This window comes from Puma concolor, chromosome A2 (assembly GCF_028749965.1).
Source record: "Puma concolor isolate L17-30 chromosome A2, mPumCon1.1.hap2, whole genome shotgun sequence".
In the NCBI taxonomy this organism is placed as follows: Eukaryota; Metazoa; Chordata; class Mammalia; order Carnivora; family Felidae; genus Puma; species Puma concolor.
The window spans coordinates 33,796,845-33,810,346 of NC_141668.1; the positions used below are offsets into that span (position 1 = coordinate 33,796,845).

The 13,502-nt window shown below is 40.7% G+C and overlaps 1 protein-coding gene across 10 annotated transcripts in view; it reads left to right on the top strand.

Moving 5' to 3' along the window:
* CTTNBP2 (cortactin binding protein 2) overlaps positions 1–13,502 on the top strand; it is a 149,823-nt gene that overhangs the window by 29,740 nt on the left and 106,581 nt on the right. The window contains exon 2 of one of the 10 annotated variants that reach the window (XM_086691717.1): positions 9,712–9,786. The exons of the other annotated variants lie outside the window; for them this stretch is intronic. The gene's annotated coding sequence lies outside the window, so the exon portion shown is untranslated. The remainder of the gene's footprint in view (positions 1–9,711; positions 9,787–13,502) is intronic. 10 annotated transcript variants of the gene reach the window in all.

The window sequence follows — 13,502 nt, forward strand, 5'->3', positions numbered from 1 at the left end:
ACAAGGATAAAAACAGCAAAATGGAAAAATAGGAGTGTGTGAAAATCAAGATGTAGGAATGAGAACAGTGGTTTACAAACCTTGTAGTCATAAGATCCTTTCTTCTAATGGAATCTTGAGGCCCAGTACATAAAACTGAGACTGACCCACTGAGTTGAAGCAAAATTTGGGGCTGTAGGCTTCCTGATAGGGAAAATAAAACAGAACCAGATGCGAGATACCGGATTTGTGTTGTTAAGGGAAACAGCATGGCAATTACTTCCTCAGGGAAGGCAAACTCCTGGTACCGAGGTCTAAAATTTTTGTTGTGCTTCTTCAAATTGGAGGTGTTGCAGAATGTGTTGGGTTTTTTTTTTTAAACAATATCCACATACGGTGTGATAGCTGGGTGTGTATTATCCAAGGACATAAGTGGGAGGCAGAACAGAGTAGCTGGGGTGAAGGCGAAGTGTGTAGGGTGGTGGTGAGGGGTGGGCAGGACAGCGTGGTTTTAAATGCACAGCCTTCTGGGACGCCTGGGTGGCTCAGTGGGTTGAGCGCCCGACTTCGGTTCAGGTCAGGATCTTGCAGTTTGTGAGTTCGAGCCCCGTGTAGGGCTCTGTGCTGACAGCTCAGGGCCTGGAGCCTGCTTCAGATTCTGTGTCTCCCTCTCTCTGAGTTTCCCCCATTCATGCTTTGTCTCTCTCTGTCTCAAAAATAAATAAATGTTAAAAAAATAAAAAAAAAATAAATGCACAGCTTTCTGATGCTCTGCTGTGAACTAGGCAATCATCAGGTCCTCTAAATAAACAGATGGGCTGTGTGACCTTCAAACCATTTGCCAGTGTGATCTCCTATCATTTCCTGTGTTCCTTGTTTAATTAGTTTATGTGCTCGTTTTTTTAGACTGAACAAGTATATCACTTAGATCCAGATATGGTTAGGCCAAGCAGTAGCTATAAAAACTTGAACATGGGACCACAACACACTTGTGTACAAAATGAGAGTTGATGTAAAATAATTTTGGCTTTTAACACTTTTTCTAAGAATGTACAATGGCTGCCTGTGACAAACATTTTTTAATAATTTGTGAATATACTCTGCAGTTTAAGTACTGTTAGTTGACATTAAACATTTTCCTATAGCCCTGTAATAGTTCTGCGAAACATCTCGTCCAATCAAGATACTTCAGTTTGGAAGTTTGAAAGTTTAACAGTTTTCCACATGCTTGACTTGGTACTTTCCAGCTCCTTTTATTGTCCTACTCCTCATGCTTTGCAAACCAGTTTGTGCCACATTTTTTCTGGCGCACCTCAAATGGTTTAAAATGTTACAAGCGTTTTGATAGCCCTGTAATACAAAATGTTGTTATTCATTTGTTTCTTCCTGCCGGTGAATTGTATGTTGATTTTTTATATGGCCTTGTTGCTACTTTCTGTGGTGTCTCTAAGTGGATAGTGTGTTTTTAAAATGTAACTGACCAAGTATAACTTATGATAAACACTCACTGCCATTTTTACTTCATTGCAAGTTACGCTACCCTTTTACAATGAGAGTATTCTTAATCCTGAGACAATATTAAATTATATAGGTATCTGTTCAAGAAAAAAAATGTCACTATACAAGAAGCTAGCTTTTATATCTTGATACATTTAACCAAGGAGTGAACATTATCAGATAGCAATAATAATGGAGAAGCTTTTTAAGTTTTATTAGTAAAAAAATTGTTTATGACAATTGAAAATTTAAACTTTGTAAAATGTAACAATTTTCCTCTATGGGCTATTCAAATGTCTCATTAGTCTTTGCCTTAACTTTGCAGATAGCATTGTGTGATGCTTTAAAGTCACAGCTTTTTAGACATTTTTTACATGATTTATAAGACCCATGGGGATTACTATTTCTCTGTGGCTCTGTTTTCCTTACTAATAACTGAGTTCTAATCCTTCCTGTACCAGAAAATTATACTACTTTTTCCTAATGGATACATGTATTACTGTATTGTAAAATTTTGACTTAAAAGTTGATCCATAATATTACCACCATAACAGAGTTGTAACTCGGTTATTTCAATACCATTTTCTATTCTCCATTTTTTAATCAAGCATTTTAAGTATTTTTAGTGTTTTGAGTGTTCATAAATTGTAACCTTGTTGACTGGCTGTATTTCATATGGTTGAAGAACTACAACCTAATTACTTTTCTATATTCTCTCATCTGCTGTTTTTCTGTTAACTATGTAAAGGGATGTTTTTCAAAATATTTAACAGCAGAAATCACAGAGGTACCAGTGAATCAAAAAGGATGCCTAACTAACCGGGATAGATGACATCCGTTACACCACCTTGATGCATACTGTCTGACCAAGAGTTTTTCCTATGGGTATCTTTTAGAAATGTTTTAGCTTAGAAAGCCTTCTAAGGAGATGCACAGCACATTCAAATGCACTTGCTTGTAAAAATCTATGTCATGTTAATGCATATTGATAACACCTGCTAATGATTTTAGGCTGACCTATTCATATAGCATGAAACCTGTAATTTAAGTGGGAATGGTTTTAAACGACATAATTTACGAAGAATTTTAACAGTTATGTTATTTAACATGTATAATTTCCCCTAATTATTAAAGCAATAAATGTTCTTTGTAGAGTATCTTAAAAAGGCACAAAAAGATATTCCCATCATTCAGAAGTCACCATTTTTCTCTGCATAAAGGGGAATCTCTCAAAAGAGGTTCATGCTCTACATAGTAATTTGGGCAACCTGTTTTCATAATACATTGTAAACATATTGCCAGATGCTCTTAAACATTGTGGTTTTTAATCACTGCACATTATGGATTTAACATGAAGTGTCAGTGGTCGGAAATGCCACCATCTTAGACCTCATGAGGTACCGTTGCAGTTCCTTCTTTGAGGATTCCCCCCCAATTCCCTGGGTCTCTCAGTTTGCCCAGTTCACTTGGCAAGAACTGGATACATGTTAAATTCAACTCTCTGCCTATTTCATGCCCACACAAGTAGGGCTCTACAGGCTGGAGAGGCTCAACCTGGCTGGCTGGGCTCATTTTAAATTCACAGGTGTATCCTCTTATGGGCCCTTTGTGCTGGGTGGCAGTTATATCACATTTCTTAACACTTACTCACCTGTTCCCCTAGATTGTTTCACGTTTCTTCTGTTTTCTGAGACCTTCCTTCACCTCCTCCCTTTGCTTCATTCTCAGCTGCTTTCAATTTCACTGAGAGCCAGAAGCAATCCAGACTTCCATATTCTGTCACGGTCATCTCCGTTCACTGGTATCTGTACCACATACTCATATCTCCTCTCACTGAGGGCAGACTTCTGGGCTCAGGTTCCCCTGGCCACTGTACACCTGATTCTGTACCTTCTCGAATATTCAGGGACCTCTTCAGCAATTATCCCCCCTTCTGTGTCACCTCCCTCCCCCCCCCCCCTTACAGCAAATCTCCTTGAAACAGTTGTCTACTAGCTGATGCCATCCCTTGTTCTTCCATTCTCCCTTGGTATTAATCTCATCAGCTTTTTTTCTAACACTATCCCAACTGAAAGTCCATCCATTCTTGTAGTTGCCAGGAGAAGAAAACAAAACAACTTGGAGTAAGACTTAGTTCCTCTTTTTTTCCTATACCTACATCCAACCTCTCTGCAAATCTGGTTGGCTCTGTAAGATGGAGTCTGACTGCTTCTGTCCATCTCAACTGACAGTAATATGTTTTGGTTCCTGTTGTTTGTCTACGTCCATTTGGGCAGCTATCACAAGAATGCCATAGGTTGGGGGACTTTAACAACAAACATTTCTCATGTTTGTGAAGGCTGGGAAGTCGAAGATCAAGATGCAATGTTGGGTGAGAGCCCACTTCTTGGTTTATGACCCTACATGGTAGAAAGGGGCTAGGGAGCCCTCCCATTCATGATGATTCCACCATCTTCACCCAGTCACCTCCCAAAGGCTCTGCCTCCAGATGTCATCACCTTGGGGATTAGGTTTCAACATATGAATTTTAGGGGGACACAGTTAATAGCACTACTGTAACAAAATTATCACAAACTTAGTGGCTTAAAAGCAACACAAATTTATTAGCTTACACTTCTGGAGGTCGGAGTGTTAAATGGGTCGTCAGGGCTCAGTTCCTTCTAGAGGGTTTGTTGGAGAGAATGTTCCTTGTCCTGTCTAGCTTCCAGAGGCTGCCTGTGTTCCTTGGCTTGTGGTCCCTTCCTCTGTCTTCAAAGCCAACTGCATAGTAAGTAGTTTCTCCTCCCTCCTCTCCTTCCATAATCACATCTGCTTCTGACACTTCTGCTTCCCTCTTTCAAGGATCCACATGATCTTGGATAAGCTTCCTATCTCAATATCCTTAACTTAACCCTATCTCCAAAGTCCCTTTTGCCAGGTAGGGTAATCACAGTTTCCAGAGATTAGGACCTCCTTGGGCATAATTATTCTATCGGCTGAAACCCTCTTGCCTGGGTTGTTTCAGCAGCTTCCTAACTGGTCCCTCACTTCTGCAGTGGCCACACCATAGTCTGTATTCTCCAGAGCAGCTAGAGTGCTCCTGTTACAACCGGGTATGTCATCCTTAGGCTCACAGTCTTAGTGGTCGTCATCTCTGAGGCAGTGGCCTTTCAGTGGCCTGAGGGCTACATGGTACCCCTGACTCCTATCTCTACTGTTCTCTCCTAGTCCCCCCCTGCTTGTTCCTCTGTAGCCCCCTTGCCCAGTTTTGGGGCTCTTGCATTTGTTTTCCCTGCCTGGAAAGCTCTTCTGAATGGACCTGTGGCTCTCTCCCTCCCCTTTGTAGGTCTTTGCTGCAATGTCATCTTCATGAGGCTTTCCCTGACTGTCCTATTTTAAATTCTCACCACTGTCCATATCACATGCAGCCCTGTCCTTCTTTCTTGCTTTCTTTAGTTCCATTGCATTTATTACCATTTCATATGCTATGTATTTTTATATGCTTAACATAATTTCATGTTTGTTTTTATTTTCCCACGAGGATATAAACTCCGTGAGGGCAGGGATTTTGTTTTGTTCACTGTTGTTGAATGAATGGATTTAGATTGACTCCAAATTGTCCCCTGTGAAATACAGATGCATTTTTTTTTAAGTGCTTAATTATTTTTGAGAGAGAGAGTGAGAGAGACAGAGGATCCGAAGTGGGCTCTGCGCTGATAGAGAGCCCATTGCGGGGTGAATCCATGAACCATGAGATGATGACCTGAGCCCAAGTCAGATGCAGGTGATTTCTGGTGGGGAAAAAGTTCTACCAAAATGCCTTAGCTTTGTATTTGAGATTTGCTTTATCCTTGGAGAGATGTCGATCCTTTTAGGGTCCTGAGGCTACCACTACTGTGACATTTGATATTTGAGGGTTGCTATTCTCTCATTAACTTTCTGGTACAAGTGGGTGTAGAGGGCTCTTCATTCTCTGTAGCAAAACTGGTACAAGGCGGAAATGTTCCGGAAGACTTAAGGAAAGAGTGAAGATGAAAGGAAACTGAAGACCTTCTAAGTCCAAGAGAGCAAAACAATTTTTGTGATAACAGTAGACATTAGTATCTTTTTCCACTCTCATCCTGTCCTGAGTATAGATGGGAGTATTCCAGAGCTGATGTGACCTATGATATTGCAACAGATGAAATGAAGAAGCAGATAGGATAATCTGGCTGTTTTCTATTAAGAAGGATATTAGAGCAATTTGCAGAAATATAAAATAATGCCATTTTCTCACTTTGGTTTGGAAACTGTAGTGATTTTTTCCATAAGACATGTTTATGTTAACATGCAGTGGATTTACTGTTTTGAAATAAGTTAATAGATTTAAATTTTCTCAGTTTTAATTAAAAAATTTTTTTTAGTCTTTATTTTTGAGAGAGAGAGAGAAAGACAGGAGAGCAGAGAGAGAGAGAGAGAGAGAGAGAGAGAGAGAATCCGAAGCAGGCTCCAGGCTCCACGCTGTCAGCATAGAACCTGATGCAAGGCTCAAACTCATGAACTGCAAGATCATGACCTGAGCCGAAGTCGGATGCTTAACTGACTGAGCCACCCAGGCACCCCTCTTGGTTTTAATTTCTAATAAGATAAATGGCAACAGCTATAATCCACATAAACAAGTTATTTGGCTCTTTAATAATTTTTAAGAGTAATCCTGAGACCAAAAAGTTGGAGAACTGCTGGTTAGATAATTGGCTTTTGAAAAATAGCTTGCTCATGTTCAGCTGTGTCCTGCCTACACCCATTGTTCCTCTGGACCCCACACTGAGCAGTCTCAGTTACTTAGCATTCATCCTCATAATTCACATTTCCTGCTGGAAAACACAGCTTTCCCCAGTGGCAATGGAAATAATTGCCCACAGGAGAATTCCAGACTGCTTTCCAAAGAGCTAGAACCATACTCTGCCACCGAAGCAAGCGATAACCATGTAAGATGACCCTGCACCGTCCCAGGGATGTGCTTATAGATTATGCACCTGTGTGATAATAGTTTACATGTGTGAGGAGGTCATTGTTCGGGGGGTGGAAAGGACTTATTTATTCATTTTTGATCTCGTGATGTGCCTGACCCCACTGTGGTGCTGGGGGATGCTGATGGGAATCAGAAATAGCCCTTCTCCCTTGATTCGTTGACACAGGAGTTGGTTGTGACCCAGGGTTCTACTCTTCACAAAAGGTAGTTTTTCCCATCTAGGCTATTTCTGGAACTAGAAATGTTTCAAAAGCCTATGGGTTCAATAAACTTGTGTTGCTTAGTTATGGTATTGTGCTTCTCAGTCTTCAAAACCTTTAAAATATGCCCTGTTTATGAAATGTATGAACAGGTGTTCATGTATGTATGTGTATATATTTGTGTGTACATATATACACATACACATGTATAATGTGTGTGTTAATTTTTATACTCTACATAACTTAGAGTGAAACTTTCGGAATCAGGAGAATAGGTTGAGTTGTAACTTTAGAAGTTGAGATTAATTAAATTTGATGATTTGGTCAATGTAATTTGTTATTGGAGTTAATTATCATAAAAATATTTGATGGGTAAAGGCTGTTTTTAAAACCATCTTCGGGTGATTTCGTAGAAGTAAAGATGTGTTACTCGGTGGGACCTGAGGTATTGTGCTGTGGATGACAAACTGAGGTATGGTAGGGTGGGGCTGTGTGGCTGGGGTCCAGTCACTAACAGGACTGGAGTGGAAGGTAGAACCAGGACCAGGCTCCGCTCTGCCATGTGACTCCTGAAGTCAGAGGTTTGACCTTATTTCTTCTCAAGATAGAAGTAGCATTTTTATTACACTAACTGTGTGGCTAGAATGCTCATAAGAGCACTTTAGTAAGAGTAAAGTGGGGGGACCTACGTAGCTCAGTTGGTTAAGCATCTTAGCTCAGCTCAGGTCATGATCTCGTGGTTTGTGGGTTCAAGCCCCACATCAGGCTCAGAGCCTGGAGCCTACTTCAGATTCTGTGTCTCCCTCTCTCTGTCTGCTCCTCCCCTGCTTACGTTCTCTCTCTTTCCTCCTCCCTTCCTCTCCCTCTCCTTCTCTTCCTCTCCCTCCCTCTCCCTCTCTTTCTCACCCTCTCAAAAGTGAATAAACATTAAAAAAAATAAAAACAAGACTAAAGTGTTTGGATCCCCTTAAAACGAATAACCTACTAGCACATTAAACATAGTGATTTGTCACGTTATAAGTGTGTTGAAGTATTTCATTTATTGTGATTCCTTTAGCTGTTATTAGAGGATTTTACTAACCTACAAGATGCTCTATTAAGGCAGTTCTGTGATATTAATACAGAGCTTTGGAACTAAGTCCAGACTTTGCCTTTATTAGCTGTGAGACTTTAGGAAATGTCTTCCTATTCCTTAAATCTCATTTACCACTTTGACAAGTGGGGTATAAATAACCATCTTAATATGGTTGCCAGGATTTAATGAGGCTACGTATGTAAATTCTAATAGTAATAGCTAATGGTTACCTGGCTCTCATGATGTAGACAGGGTGAGGGGTTGGGGGAACATATTGTGGGAAAAAATTACTAATCGTGATGAGATTTTGTACCAAGAGAATAATAGGTAGGTTCTTAGTTTAGGTAGGTGTTTAGAGAAGGCCTTAAAATGAATTTTAATGTTTCTCTGGGAAATGACCATGAAGCTGTGGAAATTGCATTTTGGAGGATTTTTTTTAAAGCTCCCATTTGGAATGTTCATATACATTATTAAGCAAAAATGTAGAAAACTCTTTAAAGAAGTGAAGAAATTCTGAATAATAAAATGATACAGTGCTTCCCAGCTGCTACATAAATGCGTATTATTAAAAAGACTTATAAGAACAAGTCTAGAGAAGTAAGTCCTGAAATCTTTATCCTAATTCAGGTTTCTCTCAGTATCTTATATGCCACTGTTTTCATTAATATTTTTGTAAGGGCAAAATCAAAGGCGATATATAATAGTTGAACCCCTGAAATGAATGAAATAGTACATTTTTCAAGCTAGATCACTTGTTAAATAGCTGATCATTTTTTGTGGGGGGGAGATTGAATTCAGATCTATAAATCCTTTTAATAAGTAGGAGAGTTTTCAAATATTGGGCTTGTGATTAATGCAGAACTAATATATGTGAATGAATTTTTAAAATTCTTCCTGTTCCTTCTGTAATGATTGAATAGTGTATAAGGAAAAGGATTGCCTGTGGTCCAAGGTATGCCCTCAAACAAGACATCAGATATCACATACAGCTATTTTAATAATAACATTAACTTTACACACCATACTCATGTTTTGTGCTATGTATTCTTCATAACATGCTCCGTTTTACTAAATGGGAAACTGGAGCCACTGTGAACTCTCCAGTTGTCTTAGTGGCTGAACTCTGGTCTTTAGGCTCAGAGTCTAGTCTTTTCCCATTTCACCATGATTGTTGCTAACACCAAGAATGGACTGTGATGCTTGGAGGATTTGTAGAAAGCATTAAACCGTTCAGTGCTACTGAGCAACTTGTTAATGTGGTACTTACCTCTAGGTTGAATCTGTGTATCTCCCCTCAGGAAATTGTATCTCTTAGGCCAATATTCCAGTTATCTATTGCCACATCACAAACTACACCCAAATTTCCTGATTTTAAATAATGATTTGTTCCTGTCATCGTCTTCGTAGGTTGGCTGGCCTCAACTAGGGTATAGAGTGGTAGGGTGGGGCTGAGAAGGCAAAGGTCAGATGAAAGGGGACCTTGTTGGCCACAGCCTTAGGTGGATGGCCACCTTTCTGGTGCCTCTAGACCATCCTTTGTATAGAGGTAGTTGGTAGAGAGATTGGTCAGGGAAAATGACAGGAAGAGTATAAGAGCAAAGGAGGTAGCCAGGGTGTACCATGAGAGGAGAAGCAGAAATCAGAAAGAATCCGGAAAGATCTGTCAGTGAGGGTTAGTGGTTGTGACATTAAAGTTTATTAGGCTCACAGATGTTAACAAGTGACCGTTTTGTTGTAATTGGTGGTATTGTCATTACAAAAGTGTGGAGTTTAGTGCTTTGTTATTGACTAATTTGGGGGTTGCAAGGAACAGAAACCAAATAGCTCCCAAGAATATATTGGCTCATGTAATTGAAAAGTTACAGGAGTAAGTCTAGCTTTTAGGAATGGCTAGCTAGACTCAAGGACTCCAATGATGTCGGTCAGCACTTAGTCTCACTCTCTCCATTTCTCAACTCTGATTTCTTCAGGTTAACTCTTCTCAGGCAAAAGACTGGCCCTGGTTTCTGTGAAAAGTACAGCACTGGTAGAACTGGAGGATTAAGGTAGCTTCTACAAGAATTACATTTATTAACCCTCTCAGTATTCTTAAAGATCACTCAGTTTTATAAAGAGAAATATGTGAAGGAAAAAAACCCCATGAAATGATAAAAATTTCAGCTCTACATAGCGATCGGAATGACCAAAGTCCAAACAATGAGAACACTAAATGCTGGTGAAGATGTGCAGCAACAGCGGGAGCTGTCTTTCCCTGCTGGTGGGAATGCAAAATGGTGCAGCCAATTGGGAAGACAGTTTGGAGGTTTCTTATAAAACTAAACATACTCTTACCATACAATCCAGCAATCCATTTCTTGGTAGTTAGCCAAAAGGGTTGAAAACTTATGTCTATGCAAAAACATGGATTTGTGGGAGCTTTATTCATAACTGCCAAAATATGGACACAACCAAGACGTCCTTCAGTAGTGAATGGATAGGCTGTGGTACATGCAGACAATGGCATATTATTTAGTGCTAAAAAGAAATGAGCTACCAAGCTATGAGAAGATGTGGAGAAACCTTAAATGCATCTTACTAAGTGAACAAAGCTAATGTGAAAAGGCTACATACTGCACGATTCGAAGTGTATGACGTTATGGAAAAGGCAACAGAGTCAAAAGATCAGTGATGTGGCAGGAGTGAGGAGGGGAAGAAGGATGATTAGGTGGAGCCCAGAGGACTTTTGGAGCAGCAAAACTGCTCTGTATGACCCTATAATGATGGATGTATGTTATACAATTGTCCAAACCCATAGAATGTACAAGACCGAGAGAACTCTGAGGTAAACTATGGACTTTGGGTGATGATGTGTCGGTGTAGGTTCATCAGTTGTAACAGATGTACCACTCTGGTGGGGGGGAGGTGTTGGTAATGGGAGAAGCTATGCATGTGTAGGGGCAGAGGTGGGTGGGAAATCTCTGTACCATCCTCTCAATTTTGCTGCGAATCTTTAAAGAGTGCCTTAAAAAATAGTCTTTAAAAAGTTTTTAGCAGTAGTTCCTAGCTTGCTAATTCAAGGATGTGACCTGAGCTTAAAACTTGAAGTAACAGGAAGAAGTAGGAACATCAGTCTTAGTAATGAAGCCTCCTTCAACCAATGCTGCAGCCTAGACTTAGCCTGGGTAATTTATAAATGGTATATAATTTATCCTCTCTTACTGAGTGTGTAAGTGTGACACACTGAGTGTGTAAGTGTGACAGTGTTCAGTGTACTGAACACTGGTCATTGTGTCAGTCAACTTGCTATGCACTGTACCTTAAGTATCTCCTTAAGCTTTTCAACAAGGCTATGGCCTAGGTATTATAATCTCGGTTTTACACATGAGAGACTGAGGCTAAGGATGTTTAGCAACTTCGCAGAGGCCACCGAGCTAGGAAATTCTACCGCCAAAATTCAAATCCAGGCGGTTGGAAACCAGAGTGTCCATTCGGGACTGAATTAGGTGGCTTTGCATCTCTAGAATCTCCAATTTCTTTCCAAAAGCTCGACCAGACCCTTTAGCCTTAAGCAAGGTGAGCCTTGTGAGTTGGTGTACCTGTCTTTCATGTGGACAAGACACACTGATAACTTACTGTGCTGACCTTGGGGCTGAGAGGGAAGGTGGCTCTTGCAGCTACTTTTCGACGCCACTTTAGCTGCCCCTCTGTGGGGAGGCTTGTTGGTTAGAGCGTCCATCCACGCATGACAGCTGGCCTGCTTAGGTTCGCAGTTCCACCTAAGGAAGTAAGGACGGTAAGCCGTTTTTCCTTTTATTAATGCTGGCAATTATCTGAGGACAGTAGGAAAACTGGATCGCTGTTACATAACTTGAGGCATTTCCAAGAGGCACCTCTAAATAAACAAAGCCTCAACCTTTTTTGCTTGTGTAGCTTTTGAAGGGCCAGAATTATTTTATTTTGAGGACATAAGTAAACCCAACCCAGCACCTTCCCTGTGGACCAAGGAATTAGTCTGTGTATTTGTGCTCAAAATAAAATAGAACAAGTTATGGCAACTCATCACGTGCTGAAAGCAGTAGAGTCGAATGGTCTGAGTGAGATTTCTCCAGATGTCAAGATATTTATGATCAGCACTTGAAAAAGTAATGTTTGTTCATTTTTAAATGTTAATTTTACTATAGTTCTTTTATAAATTGACATAAATACTCTGCCTCAGACTAGGTACTTACCTTGAATTCTAAGCAACCAATTCAACCAATTTTAAATTGTCTTTCATAAGGAAGAGAAGAGAAATCAGTTTGTTTAGATCTGTGCTTTGTATCATTTCCTAACTGGAGTGAATTATAAAAGAATCTTAAGGAGGAAGATAAAAAGGAAATCAGCATAATTTCCTGGTTCAGAATCAGACTGTCTTCTCATTTTTTTTTTTTAAAGTTACCGTATTGTTTATCCTAAGCTTATATCACACACCCCTAGCCAAATATATTTAGGAAAATAAATTCCAAAGTCAGTCCGTTTGGTTGGGCCATCATTAAGATGTTATTTGTATTTTTTTTTTTTTTTGGGGGGGGACAGGGTATAGTTTAAATGAGAATAAATTGTGTCTAAAGATATTACTGATTAACTTTTTTCCTTCTAGCTGGAAATTCTTAATTGGAGTGCTCGATTTCAAAGCAGCAAAGCTGGTCTATTCAGTACTGACACTACTGATGTACATTTAAATTCATAAAGAATTGATTGTTTATTGTATACAAGGTCAGTGCTCATGATAAACATAAGTATGGCCCAGTCTCCTTGTAGTTGACTTCCTGGCTTTGGAGGGGAGAGGGAAGGGGGAGAGTTTGAAGCAAATAACTCAGTTGTGGTGATGCAGAAATGTTTGGGTAGGAGCCACACACATTGTACAGTGGGGGCACAAAGGGGGGTTCGGCACTGGGGGGGGGTCAGAAAAGGCTTCACGTAGAAAGACACACTAGAAACTGGCTCTCATAGGAAGAATACAACTTACCGGCTATATGCACAGAGACCTGCAACAGCACAGCAAAGTCAGGGCCTTGTAAATAGTTTTGTAGTTGAAACTTGTTTTTTTGTTTTTTTTTTTGTTTGTTTTTTTTGGGACAGAGCGAGACAGAGCATGAACGGGGGAGGGGCAGAGAGAGAGGGAGACACAGAATCGGAAACAGGCTCCAGACTCCGAGCCATCAGCCCAGAGCCTGACGCGGGGCTCGAACTCACGGACCGCGAGATCGTGACCTGGCTGAAGTCGGACGCTTAACCGACTGCGCCACCCAGGCGCCCCGAAACTTGTTTTAAAAATTAACCCAGGATTTGTTTTAATCACATATGGTAAGACACAAACATGGAAATGACTGTCGTAGGGGGAGAATTTTTTATACTCTGGTCCCTAGAAGTAGGCCCAGCATTGCCAGACAGGGCCACATGGGGAAGCACCGGGATCAGTCTGGAGGCAGAAGGAGTGAGGGAAAGCATGGACAAGAAGTCTTCATTGTGGTTTCCATGGGAAGGAATGGGTAAGGCAAGGTAAGCAGACTTATGAATACTTTCAGGAGGCTCCAGGGTGGAGAGACTGCCCCTCTTTGTTGAGTACCTGGCTGTACCTGGCCGGGGGGTGATGGTTAGGGCAGGGGAGAGTGGCTGCATGTGTGAGAGTCTGCTAAAGGAGGCAGACAGAGGGGCCATGGGCCCTGCATTGGTTGGTTTGCATCTAGAGGTCACAGTCACAGGAGAGTCATGGGCTGTCTTTAACAACTGGCTAGCTCTG